The 15,081-nt window shown below is 39.9% G+C and overlaps 1 protein-coding gene and 1 long non-coding RNA gene across 2 annotated transcripts in view; one reads left to right on the top strand and one right to left on the bottom strand.

The window, feature by feature from the left end:
- The window catches only part of Dpp10 (Dipeptidyl peptidase 10), a 655,550-nt gene that overhangs the window by 153,263 nt on the left and 487,206 nt on the right, over nt 1-15,081 (top strand). The window lies entirely within an intron of this gene.
- On the bottom strand, nt 13,526-14,633 carry LOC143374603 (uncharacterized). Its single transcript, XR_013086703.1, has 3 exons — nt 14,611-14,633; nt 14,055-14,537; nt 13,526-13,934 (listed from the first exon to the last, which is right to left on the bottom strand). It is a non-coding gene; the product is annotated as an uncharacterized LOC143374603 (long non-coding RNA).

The raw sequence follows: 15,081 nt of genomic DNA, 5'->3' as shown, positions 1-15,081 counted from the left end.
GCAAAAAATTATATCGACGATATATTAATTTTCTCAAGAACATTTGCTGAGCATATAGTACATATTAAAAGATTACTGGACGCTATAAAAAAAGAAGGACTTAGACTAAAATTCACAAAGTGCAAATTTGCATCAAATTCAGTAAAATACTTAGGACACGTAATAAAAGATAATACAATTACACCTCTAAAAGATAACTTAAAATCAATAAGAGAATTTCCAACTCCACAAAACAAAAAACACGTAAGACAGTTTTTAGGGAAAATTAATTTTCATGGAAAGTATATTCCAAATGTTACAATAATACTGGAGTCGCTACACAATCTACTCCGTAAAGATACAAAATTTTACTGGTCAAATGAATGCCAAGAAGCATTTGAAATAATCAAAAATCATCTCTGTTCTAGACCAAATCTTGCAATTTTTGATCCAAAATTACCGACAGTTATTTATACGGATGCTAGCATACACGGTTTAGGAGCGGTTTTGAAACAAATCCAATTAAATGGAGATCTGAAACCTGTAGCTTACTTTTCAAAAAAGCTGAACGAATCTCAAAAAAAGAAGAAAGCCATCTTTTTAGAATGCTTAGCCATAAAAGAAAGTCTGAAATTCTGGCAACATTGGTTACTGGGAAACTCCTTCACGGTATATACAGATCATAAACCGCTAGAAAAGTTAAATGTCAAAAACAGAACAGATGATGAACTAGGGGATATGATTCACTATTTGTCCCAATACAACCTTACAATAAAGTACAATCCAGGAAAAACGAATATAGAAGCAGACTGCCTCAGCAGACACCCAGTGTTTGAAAATCACGAAAATAACGAAGATAACCTGAAAACGGTAAATATTATTAGTCTAGAAGATATAAAAAGTGATCAAGCACAAAACAAACAGTTGAGAGAGAATGCAAAATTTACTATGGAAGATGGGATCTACTACAAAAAAGATAAAAGAAAAAGGAAAAAAATAATATTAAGTGAAGAATATAGTAAAATTGTGCTGAAGAAAGTTCACGAAAACTACTGTCACATAGGAATAAATCAGATGGAAGCTAAGGTAAAACCTTTTTACACGGCACAGAATATAATGAAAAACATCAAAATAATGTGTAAAAACTGTGAAGTTTGCATAAAAAATAAAACAAGAGCAAACAGAAAATACGGTCTAATGTCACAATTAGGTCCAGCCGAGAAACCCTTCCAAATAATGTCTTTGGACACAGTTGGCGGATTTGGGGGTCGAAGATCAACAAAGAAATACCTACATCTACTAGTGGACCATTTTACAAGATTTACATACAGCTCATGCTCGAAAAATCAAAACGCTCAAGACTTCATAAAACTAATTGAGAAGGTTTCGAAAGATAACACGATTGAAATACTGCTCTCAGATCAATATCCGGCCTTAAATTCAAACGAATTCAAAAATTACCTTGAAAATCGAAATGTACAACTGATTTTTACAGCCGTAGACGCACCTTTCTCTAACGGTCTAAACGAAAGGTTAAATCAGACGTTGGTGAATAGAATACGCTGTAAACTGAATGAGAAAGGAAAAAAATCAGCATGGTCCAAAATAGCAGAAGAATGTACAAATAAATATAACGAAACAAATCACACAATTACAGGATTTTCACCAAAATACCTGCTAAGTGGAGAATCTACTGACTTGTTACCACCTGAATTAAAAGAGAAAAATAAAAATACAAGAAGTTTGGAACAAGATAGAAGAATAGCACTGCTCAAAACAAAAAAATCCCATGATTATAATAAATCTATATTTGATAAAAACAGAACACAGTATAATTTCAAAGAAGGAGATTTAGTTTACGTGGTTAATGGAAATAAATTAAACAGGAAAAAAATGGATGAAATCAGGATAGGTCCCTTTGAAATATCGGAGAAAGTATCAGATTCAATTTATAAAGTAAACACGGGTCATAGAAAAAGATCACTTGGTTTGTATCATATAACAAAGCTCACACCTGTGTCGACTGATGTATGGTAAAAATAACGCTAAATTTGCATCTTAGGATGAAAATTAAGCGTCTTGTGGAGGGGAGATGTAAGCTTCGTGTATAGGCTGGTGAGTTACGTAGATGCTCGAGAGAGGTCAGGACTTGAGAAGATAAAGAAAACAGAGAATAGAGATAGACAGAGTGACGGTTAAATTGATTAATACAAAAATTAATTATATTGATAAATAGTGAGATCGAATTAATGAACCCAGTAGTACAGAATCTACAAGTGCAGGTCCCTATAAGAAAAGATCATATGTTGAGAGAATATAGAGAAGCACAAACATTTAATTGTTGATTCTCTATATTTTTAGGTTAGTGAAACACGTGGAAGTATGTATGTGATAATTATTTATTATGTAATTGATAATAAACCTCTATATTTTTAGACGAATCAACCTTGTGCTTTTGCTTAAGAAGGAATCCGAAATAATATCATATATATAGTTGTGCTTTATTCGATTCTTTGTATTTAAAAATAAATAATCAATCAATTAAATTTTGTATTTAAAAATAAATAATCAATTTATCGGGAACTTCCGAAGGCTACGGACGTGCAAACGGTCGCTCTCTTGGCTTATTATCAATCTTCACCACAACAAGTACAGTGATTCTCATCTTGAGAGTTTCTCTCTTTTCCTTCAGGACTTGAGTAAATATGTCTCAATCGAAAAAACTGATATGCAAAGGATTCGGGTCAGCGGTAGCAAAGCCCGTCACTTGTATGTCATGTGACGTGGCGTCACATCCAGCTTGCGTTCACCGAACTCAGCATCCTTTTCAAAATGGAAAGCTGTTGGATTGCGATGATGATCGGACACCTACTGCCTCTCCTATCACACCAACTGGCGACTCTGTGATATCATCGAATGATGATTTGCTTAAAAAGATCAATGATCTACTCGACGCAACATTTTCCAAATTTGAAAATGAGCTGAGGGTCTTTCAGTGAAACTTGGAACTGCTAAACAATTCTCTAACGGATCTTAATAACAGAGTTTCAAAATTGGAATCGAATTGCTCGGAAGAAGACATATTGGAAGAGCTGGCTGATAGAAATAGAAGATCTCACAATTTTATATTGTTTAATCTGGCCGATACTGACGTTTCTTCAGATATTAGTGCAGTTAATAGTTTATTACGCGATACTGATATCGCCGAAACCATTGGCAATTTTTCGCTTAAAAGACTGGAAAGTAAAAATTCCAGTAAACTTCGTCCTCTCTGCGTTTCTTTTAATGCGCCGAGCCTCCCGATTAAAATTCTGAAAAACAAGCATAAATAGACTGGCTCTGCTAGAATATCTAATGACTCTACAGTGAAACAACGTGCGTTTTTAAATGACTTGCGTGTGAAACTGCGCGATATGAACGATCAAAACAAAACTATTAGATATGTCAACGGTACTCCTAAAATTGTTATGATAAACCGACAAAAATAAAAAAAATAGCAAGGAACTTGTCTGTATACTATCAGAATGTCAGAGGTTTACGCACTAAATTAGATCATTTACATCGAGAGGTCGCTTACTCTTCGCTTCAGTTGGACGTCCTTATCCTTACTGAAACCTGGCTTATCGACAGTATTTCTGACAGCGAGCTTAGATTAAATAACTATACCATATACTGATGTGACCGATCTGAACTAACTAGTTCATATTCTAGAGGAGGCGGCGTTCTTATTGCGATTCGAAACACCTTACGCAGCCGTAGCACTACCAATACCGTTTTCAATAATTGGTGTGGTTTATTTGCCTCCGTTAAGTAATGTTACCTTGTATAGCGCACACTGCTCTGCTATTGCTGATGTTTTAGACAAATATTCTAACTGTAACTATATTATTTGTGGCGATTATAACCTGCCTCATATAACATGGTCAGGCTCCAACTCATTCCCCATTAATTCAAACGTTTCCACTAATGAAATTGCATCTGCTGGGATTCTCTCTTCTACTTTTAACTTTTATAATGGATCCCAATGCAATTCTGTTTTAAATTCTTACGGCAATACTTTCGATTTAATCTTCTCAAACAGCGTGTCTACACGTGTTATGTGCTCTCCTGAGTCAATTGTAAAATGTGATAGTTACCATCCCTCTCTCCACATCTCGATTAATTTACAAAACATAATAAATACTTCGCATACCACATACCCTTATTATAACTTCAAACATGGCGAGTACAGTTGTATTATTGACTACTTAAATCATATAAGTTGGGATGCTTTGCTCGCAAATACTAACGTTGACGATTCTACGAAACTTTTGTACGACCACCTTTATTTTGCTATCGAAAACTTTATTCCTAAAATGTATTATAACCGTTCGGCTTTTCCTAAATGGTTTTCTCGTACCTTAATTGGACTGTTTCGTAAAAAGAAACAGGCTCATAGAGCCTTTAAAAAGAGTTCTCAACTGTCTGACTACTTGACTTTTGTCAACTTGCGAGCCGAATGTAAGAGAATTGCTAAACATTGTTACTCCTCTTACGTACGCAAAACTGAGCTATCGGTTCAAAATAATAACATTAAACCGTTTTGGAGTTTCATAAATTCTAAGCGCAAAACGTCTGGCTTGCCAAGTAACATGTTTTACAAAGAAAATGTGGCAACAGATGATGATAAAATTGCGAATTTATTTGGCACGTTTTTTGGATCAGTCTATCGAAATAGCACTACTAATTACAAAATCCCGGAAAATGGATGTAACCCTTGTTTTTCTGACCTGGATATTGACATTAGTGATGTTTATATCAGATTAAATGAACTTGATGTCAATAAAGGTCCTGGTTTAGATGGTATCTCATCCTTGTTTTTTAAAATGTATAGCTTTATTATATCCCGGCCGCTTTGGATAATCTTTAAAAAATCGATAAAATCAGGCTTATTCCCCAAGTCTTGGAAGACCAATCTGGTTACACCCATTTTCAAAAACGGCGATAAAACAAATGTTGAAAATTATAGACCTATAAGCATTATTAGTGTTATATCTAAAATCTTCGAAGAAATTGTAACAAATAAGCTACGCTGTACGGTTTCTCTCTCAATATGTGCAGAGCAACATTCGTAAATGAGCGATCAACAACCACTAACCTAGCGGTATATTGCAATTATGTCGCATCTTCTTTAGAAGCTAAACTACAGGTTGACACAATATTTACTGATTTTCACAAAGCTTTTGACACTGTAAATCATTCTCTTTTAATTGAGAAGCTGTCAGTTCTGGGCTGCAAGGGTAATCTATTGGCATGGCTGGGGAGTTACCTTACTGATCGTTTTCAAATTATACGCATACGTAGTGGCCTATCATCTCCGATTCGCATTTTATCTGGTGTACCTCAAGGCTCCCACCTAGGTCCTCTACTATTTATAATTTTCATAAATGACTTAACTACCATTTTCCAATATTGTAAGTTCCTCCTATTCGCTGATAATTTAAAAATCTTCAGAAGCATCTCATCCATTGATGATGCTTCCAGATTACAGGCAGACCTAGATTGTTTTTGCGACTGGTATCACGGGAATGGTATGGATCTCAATATTGAAAAATGCCATGTTCTGCGCCCCTCCCGTCATTCTGAACCCTTCTTATATCCTTATCGTCTCAATTACGATATTCTCTCCTCAATAAGTGAAGTTAAGAACTTAGGTATTCATTTCTCCTCAACTTTGGACTTTTCCAACTATATTTCTTATATTGTTAACTCGGCTTCAAGAACACTTGGTTTCATACTACGTTTTTCCAATGATTTTCATTCAATTCACACACTAAGATTGCTATATATTACCCTTGTTCGTCCCTTGTTAGAATATGTTTTGATTATATGGTCTCCGAAACGCTTTAATCACGAAATCATGCTTGAGAGAGTGCAACATAAATTTCTCAGATTTTGTTCATATAAGCTAAAGAACCCTATGCCAATATTCGATCATGATTACTCTACAATATTAAACACAGTCAACCTCGAAACATTAGCTGCACGTAGAAGAATATCGGACCATTTCTTTATTTTTAATTTAATCAATAACCATATTGATTGTCCCTCTCTTCTTATGCAAATCAATTTCTACGCAGCTGAACGCGCATTGAGATCTAGAGCAGGACTACAACCTCTTAAATCCAGATTTACATATGGATCAATTAATCCAATAAATCGAATTATTGCTGACTCTAGTATTCTCTACAGGTTGTCCCACTAAGGAATGGACAGCGCGATATCTTTTAAAGTATTGTCGATAAAAATATAAAAAAAAATAGGGAATTGCATGGTTCGAGGGGGCCCATTTATTAGCGCAAACGAATTTTGTTTTCGATTATTATTTTAAAAGATACGATGGTCAAGTTCGGTTTTTCAAATGGAACTATTTTTTTTGAAGACCTGAGTTGATAGTGCGTTCCAAGACAAATTCAATAAGCTTTAATGTATACACTTTATTTCCACTGGTTTTTAAGATATTGCGCTTGCAAATTTACTGATTTTCACTGCAAGAAACCCCTCTGGAATGGCAAAAACCGGGGGCGGTCTTACTGGCACCACGGGTGGCACTGCCTGTTGAAATGGATACTTACCTGCCAAAGGTCTACGCCAGAAATGGCAGGCCCAAAGGCTGGACAATTCTTTTCCGTCAGAAATGCTACTTAGGTAGGTACATCTGCGGTATCGAGAAGCGCATCGTTACTTTTATTTCGCACTTGCTTCTACGCTCGGATGGCCGGTTCTTTTGGGAGGGATGCAAGTTGGATTGGTTAGGTTAGGAGGAGTGAAAGTTGCTAGACTAAATTTCAACCATAGGGAGCAGATTGTATCAGAACCAATCCAACTTGCATCCCTCCCAAAAGAACCGGCCATCCGAGCGTAGAAGCAAGTGCGAAATAAAAGTAACGATGCGCTTCTCGATACCGCAGATGTACCTACCTAAGTAGCATTTCTGACGGAAAAGAATTGTCCAGCTTTTGGGCCTGCCATTTCTGGCGTAGACCTTTGGCAGGTAAGTATCCATTTCAACAGGCAGTGCCACCCGTGGCGACAGTAAGACCGCCCCCGGTTTTTGCCATTCCAGAGGGGTTTCTTGCAGTGAAAATCAGTAAATTTGCAAGCGCAATATCTTAAAAACCAGTGGAAATAAAGTGTATACATTAAAGCTTATTGAATTTGTCTTGGAACGCACTATCAACTCAGGTCTTCAAAAAAATAGTTCCATTTGAAAAACCGAACTTGATATCGCGCTGTCCATTCCTTAGTGGGACACCCTGTATAATAGTGTTATAGTTTCGGCTCGGCATAGCAGAAGTTTAATGCGAAAGTACAATAGAAGCAATAGAACATTAACAAGAACAGGGTAACAGATAAACCAAATACAATCACAAACGCGCGAGAAATATGTATATGTCGATGCGTCTGCACGTAATGGCGTCTGGCTATCGAATGACAGCTTGACAGGCGATCGATCCGATCGCCTTCTTCTCGCTGTCCTCTTGTTCTTGTCACGAGCACCAGCAGGCCCTGGATTCGAACCAAAGGGTGCTCGCAACAATAGTATTGATTTCTTTAATGGATCTGCGCACACCTTTAAAAGACAGTTACGTAGGATTATCGGATAATGTCTTATCCGGTGTACCATGTAATTTAGCATGTCTATCTTTTGTTATATTAGGTAAAGTTCTTTTTCCTTGTAAACATTTATGTAAAGAGGGCTTCGGTCCGTTTATAAATAAAATAAATAAATAATATTACACATACACTGTTAGTTCTACAATATGTTTATCAATACCCTACGCTACGTCCATACATTGCATACTCGTGCGTGAAGAAAAAAAAATCATACGCGAGATTAATGAAAACGTATACATATATATATACATATGCTCATGCATTGAATCACGCGCATAGACACACACACACATGCCCACTGCATCGCGAGATATGCATACGTGAGCCACGTGTCGCCATGGCACTCGGGGATCCGATAGTGTCTCCACGGAAGGGTACTGACTTGATCGGGTAGTACGTACCACTTATCGTCGTACGGGCTGAGCGCGATTTTATGCTCGTTGATGGAAAATACATCGTGTAATCGCGAACCGATATGATTCTGTCGAATCGTCGTTACCGCGTGCTCGCGAAGACATCGAACGTAGTCCTCGAACTGTATCTCGTTGGCGACCGCGCTCCTCTTCACACCCTTCACTTTTTTCGTCTCGGTCGTTCCGGTCGTAGAATCATCAGTCTCTCTTCCCCGAGATCCGACGCGAGTTTCTGTAGACTTGCGACCAAAAACTTGAAGGAATCGACGAATCGAAACTTCAACATTTTTCGCCAATCCTTGTATTCGCCCTTGAGGTCCTCCACGTTCTTCGTAAACGAGATGTAACGTTCTTTCCTTAACTGTAGCAGGCTGATCTTGCCCTTGATCGCGTCTGCCAACTCCTTACTCATGAAGTGCGCGTCGTAGCCAAACAGGTTGTGGAACACCACAGGTATCGTGCACGAACGTTGATACCGCAAGTTGCACGATCTATGAGCAGTGCCCCTGTACTCTCCCGGCGAGTGACAATGATCGCGCACTTTCACGTCATCTTCATCTCTGTCGAAGAGTCCCCCGCACACGTGACATACGGTCGCTTCGCGAAAACTCCGCCACTGTTGCTGCGTCAACGACGTCATGGGTTTTCTGATGCATAACCACGAGAATGCAACGTTCGCAAATTCGCACAGTTCGCGCACGAACCACTCTATACAATCGGTATCGCTGCGATATGCTCGATATCTGCACAAAGACTCGTCGACAGAACAATGTACCCTACACTATAAGCTCTGTGACGTTGATACGCGTACGTGCGACGATGATCCATCGGTGACTGCTCGATGTTCTCCAGCAAGCACTCAACGTCTACGTATACGACGAACGGCACTCGTTCCTTGCGCTCGTAATGTTCGAATCGTAAAAATTTGTCCTCGTCGGATGGCAATTTTACCGCACACTCGTTCAATCGCAGACAATCCACGGTGTGCTGCTGTAATCGTTCTGCCGATGAGGAGAAGTTCAGACACCTGAAACGTATACGGAAAAAAATCCATGCAAACGCTTCGTCGCATATCGCTGGAAATCTTTTTATTATTATTTGCTTACCTATCGCAAACGAACACTTGATGTCCGTGTTCGCTGAATTGCCTGGAAATCAGCCGAGAGAGACTGCGAATACACACGAAATGATACCGCTGCAAATCCTTGGGATCTTATACCAACAACAGGTTCGCGTGTCTTCCCTCTCGCTTGTTGCCGGTCACGCGTACAGGCACGCAACCTTCGTCGTCGGACCATAGATACACATTCACGGATACATCGTTCGCCACCTTGGACTTCTGCACCTGGTCCATCGACATGGGAAGTCTCACAGCATCAGCATGAAGCACCGTCGAATAGTGCGGATACGATACAATCCTATTCACGTTCGAAGCAGTCGGAAACAGACTGGCGACAACCGACCACAAAAAACACGTGTTCTCTTTGCACTGAACGTTCACCACCGCTTTTCTCGCCACGACCACTCGTGGAAGCCGGCGCGGAGTGGATCGTGTTTGTTGATATTTATCAAAATATTCTGCACTGCCCGTAAGATCCATCCGCTCTCACGCTCCAGAAACTCCTCCATTGCGATCAACGTCGGAGCTACCATTCGCTTCGCGTACCACTCGCGAACATTCGAAGACATAAAAAGAACTTGTTTACGCGTTGCGAAACTCTTTACGTCCGTCTCGTCCCGCAACATGCATTCGGCGATGAGAACGGTGTTCACGGACACGCCGTGATGCTTCGTAATGGCGTCCGTAACGCGCGAAATCACCGTTTAACGGACAGTCTGAAAGAATCGGCGTGGATTGGCGGCGGCCCCCACGTTGATTACTGCCCCGGTAAACAAACGTTTCTCGAACGCGGTTTCATGTTCCTCCCACACGACCTTGGGTGCAGTCGCTCGAGCAGCGAGTCCGCAGCCTTTGCGCGATAACCGACCACGCACTATCGCGCGCAATGTTTTTGTCCGCGCTAGCAGCGATACCATCCGCTGTTTCGTCCACACCGGTACGCGTTCGCCTTGCTGATACTCGAGGATAAGACGTATTGTCTGATCACATCTGTCCATCCAGTTGCGAAATTCCGCGGTGGTTTTCAAAAGTCCGTACATCCGGGACAACGCCACGAACGCGTTCTTGAACACATCCATATTTTCTCCGCGAAATAAACTTACTCGTGTCACGTTGTTGTTGTTCCCGATCTTTACTTAACGAAAATTCGCGGATCGATATGTGTTCTGTCACACGCTGTTCTCGATCTTGACTTAGCAATGACTCGGACCACTGTCTTATATACTCGCACGTATACCCTTGCCGTATACGTGGGGCGGGTAGCTTCGAATTTTCGCGGTTCCCGGAATGTGCGCGCGAACATACCGCGTATTATTCTCGGAAGTGTACCTTCGATCATAATAACAATATGTTTTTGGCGTGGTGATAACGCAATGGTCACGCAGGTTTCGACTTGCATACTGCGTATTATTCACGGAAGTGAGCGAGGGCGATCTGACCTTGGGGTGATACTTCCAATATTAGAGCTATATGTTTTTCTATAGATGTTTGCGCGTGGGCTATGCAGGTTTCAACTTGAATCTTCTACGCGTAATACCTTCCTGTGTTTTGTCTGCACACGAAGAGTGAAAGAGAAAGATGCATATCGTACCTCTCTCTCACTCCTTGTTCGCCACTATCGCGGGGGTGATCTGACCTTGAGCCGGAAAGAGGGTGGTGGGTTGTTTTGAATTTTCGCGCCTCCGACAACGCGTGATGAGTCATCGGCGACATCCCCTCCCGCGGTCATGAGTCGCGTTCCCCTACCCCGCATCACCCCCTCGCCAATCGGCGCGGTACCCGTCGCCCCGCTTCACCCCCTCGCCCTGGGTTGATCTAGAATCGGCATGTTATGCCTACTATTTTTTTCTGAAACAGGTATGAATCCTCGGCCGAACGTAGCGAATTGAGGTCGACCCCCCCGCAGTCGAGGGGGAAAATGTAAAATATTCATTTCAGCGTAGTAAGAAATTCTTTATTCTTTATCGTATCGATATGAAAGTGGCACCAATAGATTCCTGGCGCTCTCCCGATTAAAATCATACCAAATATCATGTAAAACGGACTACTTTTGCTTAGAGAATACAAATTGCAAATTACGTCGTTCTTGGTGTCAGTTTCATCGGCGAAACATAAGGAATCAGTTGGCCACGTTTTCGCAAAGATCTGATGAGAAATGCGGAAGTCGAAGATTTCTCACTTCTTAATAGGCACTCGAACCCCTTCGAGGGTCGAAAGCCATAAAAATCGGGTAAGGCACTTCGAAGGGCTGTCCTCGTCACGGGGTACCAGGCCGCATTTGTGCTGCGCGCGCCTCCTTTTATACCGGAAAATTGGTGGGCTGCCGCTACGCAGTAAGTCGTTATTCACTATTTTGCGTTTTACTCACTTATTACGTATTGCTTTGCGCTTTCATCAGTATTTGTATTTAATTGTTTCTAATATCCCTTTAACTTTTATTCTTTTAATATTCGCTTATATCATAATTTATGTATAAAAGTATTTACAATGCTTATGCGCGGTAACACAGATTGGCTTTGTGGTAATGTATGTTAGCATCACCAATTCTAAGGGTAGGGTCGAGGGCGGATGGCTCAGAACTGTCCTGGATCGAGCTTCGTTGCTACCCTTAGAAAGTCATTTATAACATTTTTAGTGGGATACTAGCATAGAAGTTTACTGTGTTAGCGAATCAACGTCTGAAGATGGCAGAACAAGATAGTGCAGTTAATGAATCAAGTGCATCGTCGTTCGAAGCGCTTTTCATGAAATTCATGGAAAGTACGATGAATCGTGTGCCGAGTACTTCTACCTCAACGCCTGAGCAAGTAGCGGAAGCGATACCGGAATTTGGAGGTGTGGATATTGGAGACATTACTCAACGATTAAATCTAGCTACCCATGCGTTGATGGGATCGGCCAAGACATGGTACGCGTCATGGCATGGTCATCCAAGAACATGGCAGAAATTCCGTGAAGATATGTGTGCGAAATTCATTTCGGGGGACAGACTCTGTGAGCTGTTAGTTCGTGCTGTGACTTACACAAGTGATAGTGCAAGATCCTTTTCGGAATACGTGCATAATAAACTAAAATATTATGAGCAAACAGGAATTGAATTTAAGTCAAAGGAGCTGATTAGCCTTGTGATTAGACATGTAGTTGATCCAACAGCGCGGCAATCTTTGACAAATGCAAATTGTCAGACGACTGCGGCACTAAAGACAGGAATCTCGCAATTTCAATTGGGGAAAAAGGATAAGGATAGTGATAAAAGGCCTCACCATGCTTTGCGGAAGCAAGATTATAGGAACCGTAAGAATGATAGAAACCATAAAGACGATAATGACCGTAAACGGTGCTTTACGTGCAATGAGGTAGGACACTTACAATTCGAGTGCCCGAAAAAACGAAAGACGGATGGGTCGGGTAATCGCCATCCCATGCCGGGACCGTCCAAGCAGCTGACCTGTGGCTTCTGTATTAAAAACGGCCACAAAGAGTCTCAATGTTGGGCGAAACAGCGTGTACAGAGGGATGATCCGAAGGCCAGGAAGTCGATCACCGACGGGAAGAAACTACGAGTGAACGTGGGTCATATTAAATATGTGGGTTTGACACCCATATTGTTTAAAAACACTTTGGTGCAATCTTTGTTGGATTCAGGCGCCGATAAATCAATGGTGCATGAAGGGATTGCAAAACTTGCAGTTTGTAAAATTGAACCCCGTAACACGATAGTGCGAGGACTTGGTGGTGGAGGTATAGGTGCCCTGGGTAGTACCAAAGTTTTAATTCAAGCCGAGGATACCGCGGCCTAATTAGAATTTTTGGTGGTACCGGACGTCAACTTGCCGTATGAAGCAATTATTGGCGATGATATCGACGTGCGTTACGTAAAGTAGCACATTTCATTTGGCTTACGAAGACTAGCATACTCTGCTCATTCTGACCGCGAAAAACAGAATGTTTCGATTTTGTTCTCGAAAAGTAGTATGTTCTCATTCATCGTCACGAAGCATAGCATGTTATGCTCTTTCGCGACGAAAGGTAGCACATTTCGGTACTTTGCTGCGAAAAATAGCACGGTTTGCCTTTAGCCGCGAAAAATATCACGTTATCGACGCGCGTTACGAATAGTAGCACGTTTCATTCTTTTCTTACGGACAACTGCATGTAGAAAAAGTGAAACGTACTACTTTTCGTAACGCGTGTCGGTTTCATAGATTGCCTAGGATCCTACTGTAAAAATAAAAAGATAATGGTTTTTTAAGTGAATGAAAAACGTCTTTATTTAAATAAGTTAAACTTTATTCAGTTAAAATATCATTATAAAATTGAATATATTCTTTTGGTATAAGACCTTTAGACACCATTGCTGACAAATCTTTTTTTTCAATGGTAATTGAATTTTAGTATTATATGCACGTTGTAATGTATATTCCTTAATATCCTGTTTTGATTCATATCGTTTCAAAATTTGTATTTTGAAGCTGTTTTCACTTAAATTACATTTTACGCAAATTGTATTAATGTCTGACCGCACACATATATCGCGAACTAAAGCAATTTTAATAAGAGACCAGTTAAATTTTTTCAACAAGTCCCTGAAGTTAAATATGTCTCTTTGCGATTTTTGTTTAACAACATATGAATTTTAAATTTTGCATTCTCTCATCAATCTGCACCACTCGTCTTGTGTATATACTGCTTTGTTTTTACAATGCTGTTCAATACGCGCATGCATGGAATCACCATCATTCTGCATATGACCAACCTCTAAAAATCTAAAAAAAACTGAATGTTAAAGTAATGAAACAATGTATATAATATTTCTCTTTTAATCGTACCAAGTTCATGATTAGGAACTAAAACCTTTTATAGTAACGTAAAATATTCAAATTTACCTATGAGTTATAGTAACGTTTAAATCTACAGCAGCTTTAATAAACATGGTAAAAACCATTTTGTTATGGTTTTGTACACCGCAGTTATCGCTATATAACATTAATTCTTTAACTCCATTTTTACATTTTTCATTAATAAATTGCCATAGGTATGATGCTATTTCATTTGATCCTCTGCATCCAACTGTTTCATTTCAAACATTACAATGACCCACGTGACCAGCCATTTAAAAATACTAAAATTCGACGCGCAAAGTTTGGACATACTATAATATAAAGGACTTATATTTGCCCGAGGAGTGGTCAATATCTTCTGAAGATCAAAATTTATCGTGCAGACTGATGCATTTTGAATTGATCTCTGCTTATCAAGTTTCATGTGTTCTCTTACTTTTTTTATTGCTTAAGTGCAAATTGTGTTTTTCCTGTTGTAATGGTTTTTCGTTTTCTGAGAGATTTTGGAAAGCTTCACATTGTTCACACCTAAAATCAATAATATTGTATGACTGTATAGTATTTTTTTATTTATAACATCAGTACCTTGTCTCAATCTCACCTGTCTTTTTTCGGTACAAAAAAACCCATAATTAAATTCCTCATTCAAAATTTTCCGATACATTTGTAAGAAGAGCCCGCTCTTGCTGACGACCACGTTGGGCCTAGGATCGCGCGGCATAAATAAATGAATAACAAAGCGAGCGAGGTGACTTCACGGCATTTCGCTGTGCAGATAATCGGCCATAGCCACACATGTATCACGGCGTCCACCTTATTTGCGACCACCTTTCTTCCCCGTGTTCCTTACAATATATATCTGTTACTCACCACCCAAACCTAGCATTACAAAATTAGTTTCCTCCTGCATTACTCTATTTTCTACTAAATGGGCAATAAACGCCAATACAGGCAACTGGCAGCAACAAAGATCAACGTCGACTATGAACCGTTTGGAAATTGCAATATGCTACACTTCGGAAAACAAATAAAACGTGCTACTTTTCGCTGCAGCGTTTGAAATGTGCTACTG

Source organism: Andrena cerasifolii, chromosome 11 (genome assembly GCF_050908995.1).
Source record: "Andrena cerasifolii isolate SP2316 chromosome 11, iyAndCera1_principal, whole genome shotgun sequence".
In the NCBI taxonomy this organism is placed as follows: Eukaryota; Metazoa; Arthropoda; class Insecta; order Hymenoptera; family Andrenidae; genus Andrena; species Andrena cerasifolii.
The sequence above is the reverse complement of the archived record's forward strand: the minus strand, read 5'-3'. Positions and strand labels throughout refer to the sequence as shown.